This window comes from Mustela nivalis (genome assembly GCF_964662115.1).
Source record: "Mustela nivalis genome assembly, chromosome: 7".
NCBI lineage: Eukaryota > Metazoa > Chordata > Mammalia > Carnivora > Mustelidae > Mustela > Mustela nivalis.
This window is the reverse complement of record NC_139026.1, coordinates 74,923,545-74,930,638: the sequence shown is the minus strand read 5'-3', so window position 1 is coordinate 74,930,638 and position 7,094 is coordinate 74,923,545. Positions and strand designations below refer to the sequence as shown.

The 7,094-nt window shown below is 49.9% G+C and overlaps 1 long non-coding RNA gene across 2 annotated transcripts; it reads right to left on the bottom strand.

Annotated features, from left to right (window-relative positions):
• Positions 1-1,601: 1,601 nt before the first annotated feature.
• LOC309868758 lies at positions 1,602-3,727 on the bottom strand. Of its 2 annotated transcripts, none has more exons than XR_014313831.1 (2): positions 3,163-3,727; positions 1,602-2,254 (listed from the first exon to the last, which is right to left on the bottom strand). It is a non-coding gene; the product is annotated as an uncharacterized lncRNA (long non-coding RNA). The 2 variants fall into 2 exon arrangements; XR_014313832.1 differs by having other exon boundaries at positions 1,602-2,091; positions 3,163-3,720.
• Positions 3,728-7,094: the final 3,367 nt, after the last annotated feature.

Sequence of the window (7,094 nt, the reverse complement as noted above, 5' to 3'; positions counted from 1 at the left end):
GTTTAGCTTAGGTAAACAAACATTTAAAGACAACCAAATCTAGAATTTAACATCCATAAAGGCGTGTTACTAAAACAGAATTTTTCTCTCTAAAATAACCCTCATTTCCAGAGATAGCCAAATCAGGACTAATTCACTTGAGAAACAAGTCCAGTTTTAAGAAACTTGGCCTAATTATTTACATAAGCTCAGCAAGAACAGTGAGTGTGATCAAATAGCTCTTTTATTTTTTTATTTTTTTTTAAAGATTTTATTTATTTGTCAGAGACAGAGGGAGAGAGAGCGAGCGAGCACAGGCAGACAGAGAGGCAGGCAGAGGCAGAGGGAGAAGCAGGCTCTCTGCTGAGCAAGGAGCCTGATGTGGGACTCGATCCCAGGACCCTGGGATCATGACCTGAGCAGAAGGCAACTGCTTAACCAACTGAGCCACCCAGGCGTCCCTCAAATAGATCTTTTAGAATCGGCTTGCTGGAACTTATAAGGAATCTCTAGGTTGAATTTTTAGTATCCTTTCCAGGCCAGAAGCCAAGCCCTGTACTTGCCATCAGGCATGCCTGAAATACCTTTGGGTGAATTCCTCTTCCTGAGACTGCACCTACCAAGGAGTGACATTCTTTACTCACCTGGTGAGGCTGCTGGGAACTCTGTAAGCAAGGTATCAGGCCAACAGTCCCAAGGGGCTTTATGGCTCCAGGTTTCATAAAGTCAACCTTAGTTCCTTTAAACTGTCTGGTCATATCTTAAGTCTTTTCAAATATGACATCCCAGTCAAATCCTTGGTAAAATAACCAGTTTCCAATGGTGTCCTGTTACAAGGAGAACAGATTCTTATTGAACTTATGCAAATGACTAATTGCCATGGAAGAAAGGATACTTACTGAGACCTTTTGGTTTCAGAGTGTTCAGATAGAGAGAAAAGTTGAATGCTTTGAGCACTTTTAGATCTCTGTAAGTTACAGATAACTTAAGAAAAAGTATCCCTAGTCTGGAAGAGCAAACATTAAAGAACCAGCAATGTCTAAAGTAAGACAAAACATTAAGAGACACAACACTATAATCTTTTAGTTTATTTAGTTCCATGTTACTAATTCTGGTGAATGCGGCTTTAGTCAGTTTTGGAAATTCTTACCCATTTCAGTTTTAGGATTTTCAAGTATATCAAATATCTGTATTTGTCCTGAAAGTCCTTTATATGAATCTCCTTGAAGGTAAAACTCATTTTACAAGAGAATTAAAACAATTATAAATGACAAAAACTCAGAATGGATACGGTAAGAGCTGATGAGATATTTAGTTGGCAAGGAAATCAGGTTATTTCTTTGATACATAACATTTCCAGAATTACAATATCAAGTGATGATCTCTCAAAACATTAAAACTTTAGGAAATGCTTAGAATCTCTAGAATAGTTATAGCATTTTCCCAAATGTAACCCAAGGTTTATCATTGGTTCAGTAGTACTTCATGAGCAACTTCACATACCAAGGAAAAGCCTGAATTAAAGATGTAAGGTTTTTCCGGCGAGATAAACACAACACCAGGCAAAGTGGGTGCAAGGCAAGATTTATTAAAAATGCTCTCTGGCAAAGTTTCAGGGCTCAGGAGAAGGGGAGCCAGGAAAGTTGTGCCGGGAGGAGGTGGGCACCCTCGGGCGAGGTTCCGCCACTCTGGAAAGCAGAGTGGCGGAAGTCGCGCCCAAGGCAGGGAGGAGGGGGCTTTTAAGGGGTCTTGGGGAAAGCTCAGGGGTCTTTTGGCAAGTTTCCCTTATTTGGATATCCTGCCTGCTCATCGGGATCCCATTGGTCCACAGGAGCCTGGGGCGGGGGTCTCAGATTCCTGCTTGGGCCTTTGTTCTCCTGTCCGAGCTCAGGTCTTGTGGCGGGAACTTTCGCCATCTTTGGTAGCCCTTCCTGCCAGCCCAACATTCCGACCTTTTGCTTAATATAATGGTGTCAGGGGCGTCGACTCGGTTCTGGCTACTTCCTGCTGACAGGGGGCGTCGTCATAGGGGTAGTTGGAAGTGGGCAGGCGAGAGTAGGGCTGGAGGAGGAGTTGATTGACGGATATTCGGGCAAGTTCTTGTAGGCGACCCTGCAAGTACCGGAAAAGACAGGGAGCAACTGAGATTATGAGGAGGATTATGCATACAGGTCCCGCCAGAGGGAGCAGCCAGGTTACCCAGTTGTAGGGGTCCAGGCCCCAGGAGGACGTGTCTCGCCACCGTGCTTGGATCCGATCCCTGAGTTCTTTGATCCTGGAGGTAACTATATGATTGGTTAACAACATTCTTTATTTAATAATAGGCAGGTTCCCCCTTTTTCGGCAGTCAGAAGGTCTAAGGCCCATCGGTTCTGTAGAGCTAAGGCTGCCAGGCTGGTGACTTGTGTCTGTAGAACTGTGAGGGAGTCAGCAACCTGTTCCGTGTCATCATTCAGGGCTTGGGAGAGTTTTTAAGAAAAGTCTATGGAGGTTCCTATCCCTGCTGTTCTAGTTGCCACCCCTGTGGCTATTCCTGCCCGTTATGAATGGGAGGAAGGCAGCCCTTCCTCCATGGTGTTGGGGAAATAGGATGGACAGCAGCTGGGATTCAGAGTAGATGGTGGTAGAAGGAGATAGTAGAATGAATATACAGCCCAGGGGAGTCATTAGTGGTCAGGCAGCAATAGATTCCCTGAGGGCACAAGAGAAATATTCCCGAGGGAGTACAGTAAAGGAGGGAGGAGTTAGTGATATGGCAGCTGCGGTGGTAAGGGAGGACACATTAATAATAGGTATGTTTCCCCCGATGGGGCCCATATGGACCGTATTATTTATGGCCCTGAAGTTGGGGAGTGGCCAGTCACTAGGGAGGGGTATCCCCAGGACATAGAGTGAGGTAAGGTAGATAGGATAAAAGAGGCGGGGAAATGGCTGGAGGGCTATGATTTCTAAGAAAGGGCCGGCGGTATAGTAATTCAAATGGGCTTAAGCCTGAAGACCCACGGGGCGTAGCCAGGAGTCTGGTGAGAGCTATAGGCAGAAGTGTAGGCTAGGAAAGATGGGTTTCTAGGGTAGGTTTGGTGAGTTGGGCTTTGAGCAGCCCGTTGGCCTTTTCTACCTTACCGATGACTGTGGGTGGTATGGGATGTGAAGTTTCCAGGTTATGTTGAGGCTCTCAGCTACCTGTTGGGTTACACTGGAGATGAAGGCAGGTCCGTTGTCTGACTGGAGGGTCTGGGGCAATCCGAACCTCGGGATGATGCGCTCGATGAGTATTGTAGCCACTACGTCCGCTGTTTCCCGGGCCATGAGGTATGCTTCGATCCAGCCTGTGAATGAATTTTATGGCAAGGCATAGGAGTGAAGTCCAGGTGTCAGTCTTCCCCCGGCTGATGACCTCGGAGCTGTTGGTTAGGCCCTGGATTCCTCCTTGTGAATTCACAGCGGAACAGGTTTTGCAAGCCCTGTGGACAACTTCGATTACCTTAGATAAGGAAGGATGATAGAACAATGGCTGAAGAAATTAGTGGAGAGCCTATGGGCCACTATGGAGGGATTGGTGGATGTCAGTAATCAAGGTGTGCACCAGATTGCCTGGCAGGGCAATCCTGTCCTGGATGTAGATCCACCCCTTATCTGGCAAGGATATAGGCAGTAAAGTTGCAGGGTTTAAGCAGGGGGAGGTAGAGAGAGAGAGATGCGGGTTCTCTAGGAATAGCAGATGGAATAGCTGGAGACGAGGAGTCAGATGGGCCAGAGATTGGTGGCTAAGAAGGTCTGTGAGTCGGTGGGGAGAGTAGACCGTGATGGGCTGCCCTAAAGTCATGTTGAGGGCCTTAGAGGGGGGTACTTGATATCCCTTGGCCCCCAGAAAGTTAAGTAGGGTGGAGGTGTCGTCTTGGGAGACCGAGAGGGAGGGGCTACAGAGTTGGAGGTCATCCACATATGTAGTAGAGTACTGGCCTTAAGGACGCACTGCTGTTAAATCTGTAGGTCTGGCCGAAAATGTGAGGGCTGTCCCTGAACCCCTGGGGTAGAACAGTCCAAGTTAGTTGTCCAGAAGCATGCGTGTCAGGATCCTCCCAGGTGAAGGCAAAAAGAAAATAGGAATCAGGGTGCAAGGGGACAATGAAAAAAGCGTCCTTTAGCTCCAGTACAGTAAAGTGAGAGGTGTTTGGGGGAACGCGAGACAGTAGGGTTAGGAACGACTGGGTGGAGGGGGACCACGACCCCGTTGATAAGCCTAAGGTCTTGTACCAGTCGATAAGCCCCTGAGGGCTTGCGTACTGGGAGGATGGGGTGTTACAGGGGGAAATGATGGGGATCAGGAGTCCCTGACGTTAAAGCCATTCTATGATAGTTTCAGGCCCCGGCAGTGGGCTAAGGAAATAGGGAACTGAGCTCGAGAGGGAAACAGAGTTATCCTTAAGCTGTACTTTAATCGGGGTAAGGTGGGAAGCGATGATGGGCTCTGAGATGTCCCACACCTGAGGGTCTACAGTAGGTAGGTCATCTGGAGCGGGGGTCGAGGGAGTGGAGAGGTGTAAGATGAGACGGGTTGAGGTGGATAGAGGGGAGGAAGGTGAGAGACAGATAGTTGCCCTCAGTTTCTGGAGAATGTCCCTACCCAGTAGAGGGACCGGGCAGGAAGGAATCATAGGAACGAGTGGGGGGAGGGAAACCCATCCAGGCTACAGGTAAGGGGAAGGGTCACCCTAGGATTGGAGGAGGTCCCATCGATCCCCATAACAGTAATTGGTGAGGTTTGAGTAAGTCCCGAGTAGGAAGGCAGAACAGAGTAGGTAGCCCCCGTGTCCAGCAAAAAAAGAGATGGACTTACCCACTACCTGGAGCATAACCCTGGGCTCGGCCTGGGTGAGAGGGGTGGCTGAGTCTGGGCTTCGTCAGTCGTCCTCCAATCCGAGCAGTTGAAAGGCCAGACTTACTGTCTCCGGGGGTCCCCCCCTCAGGCGCCGAAGATACCCTGAGGTTAGGGCAGTCGGATTTCCAGTGGCCCATCAAATGGCATTGAGGGCAAGGCCGAGTTGGCGGCTTTGGATTGGGGCACTGGCGAGCCCAGTGTCCTTCAGCCCCACATTCGAAACAGGCCCCCCCGCGGGGTGCGATTGGTTGCTGGCTCTGCTGGCTCCCGGAGCCGGCCGGCCGCAGGGCTGCTACCAAGGCTTGGGTCTGCAACTGAACCTTTTGCTGGAATATGGCTTGTCATTTAAGCTCAGCCACCTCCTTACGGGAATTAAAGACCTTAAATGCCATTTTCACCAAGTCAGAAATGGGGGTCTGAGGGTCCTCCTCAGCCTTCTTTAACTTTCTCTGTATATCCGGTGCCGATTGAGCGATAAAATGAGTAGCCAGTACCGTGGCCCCCGCAGGAGAGGCAGGGTCCAAGCGAGTGTACTGGGTTAAAGGTTCAGTCAACTGGTTAAGAAACATGGTGGGGTTGTCGTAGGGGCCTGGACAATATCCCTAATCTTGTCATAATTAACAGCCTTATTAGAGGCTCGCCACATGCCTGCTATGAGACACTGGACCATGCGGTCGCGGCGCCAGTGGCCATCTTGGCCATCCTGATAATCCCAACCTGATTCTACAGCTGGGACCGCCCGGGCTCCAGCATCAGTGAGCTGGACCTGATCCGCGTGCTCCCGGGCAGCAGCCTGGATGCGTTCCCTCTCCTCTATGGTGAGGGTGGTGGTCTGGACCACATGTAAATCATGCCAGGTGAGGTCATAGGCTTGGGCCAGATATTGGAATTCTTTAATAGAGTTATCAGAACTGGCCGAAAAGGAGCCCAAACGTTTCTCAATTTGGGAAAGGTCCTGTAGAGAGAAGGGCGCATGAACTCAAACTTCCTAAACTCCAGCAACCTCCCTTGGGGGGCAGACTAACTCAGCGGGGGGCTTTCGAGCCCTAGTGCGGCTGGAGCCACACAGACACATTCACGCAGTCAGGCACTCTTCAGGTTCAAACAGATTGGACACCCTCCCCTTTGGGTATCCCTGGCTAATGGGAGGTGATCAGTCTCCCCTTCCATTCTTTACCAAAGGATCTAGCTCAAACAGTAGCCCTGCGGCTGTTACAACAGAATTCAATTAAGTACAAAAGGTGTTTACCAACAGCAGATTTCAAAAGCGCAAACCTAGTTCCGGGACCAGCACTCTGGTATTTTATCCCATTCTGTTAAAGGTTACCAAAGACTTTGAATGCTACCTTAAGAATGACCCATTAAAACTCCCAGACACACAATTAACCAGCAGTTCTAGTCATCTCTTTGCTAGCAGATTTTAACAAATAACAAGAGCCTACTTGACCTTCAGTAAACTTTGATTGGAGTTTCCGGTTTACTGCGGATAAATTTGTCAGGAGTTTGGATAGGAGGGGGGAGGGGGAGAAGGAGGGGTAGACGAGAGCGCCGGTTCAGAAATCCTGAATTTAAGGGACCTTGGGGTGAAGGATCACGGTAAAGAGGAGGAGGAACCAGAGGCCCTCTTGTCAGTGGATGGGTGAAGCTCTCCGGGGGTTCAGAGAGAGGAGACGGGGAGGAGAGGTCCGAGTCTTTGGGAGCAGTGGGTGGCAGGGTAGGGGGAGGGGAGCGGGCCAAGAGGACCTGAGAGGTGGAGCAGTGAGAGCAGAGGAAGGGGCGAGAGTGCAGAGTCCAGAAAGCTGGACATAAGGGACCTTGGCCCATCTGCCTTGGTGTCTGCCGAGGTTATTTAGGTCCATGAAAATCTGATAGTTAAACGTGCCTTCCGGAGGCCATTGGGACTGATTGTCTAATCGGTATTGTGGCCAAGTGACAGTACAGTAACGTCATTTTTGCAGGTCCTGGTCCAGTTCCAGGGTTTTAAGATTGGCCAGCAGGCCTAAAACATCCCTGGGATGTTTTAGGGTCGAATTTGGATTGGGAGGTCCCCACGATTCGTTGACGGGCAACCCGAGGGCTGGAGGAAGGCGTCCCCTCATCCACCACTGGGTTGCGGAAAAACTGTGTCGACTGTCGTAGAGGTTAGTTAGGACGTCTCCCAGCCTCTCGGAGTCACGGAGGTCACCTGGTGACCGGCAGGGTCCACCCTGACGCGGCCGTGATTAGGGCAGGG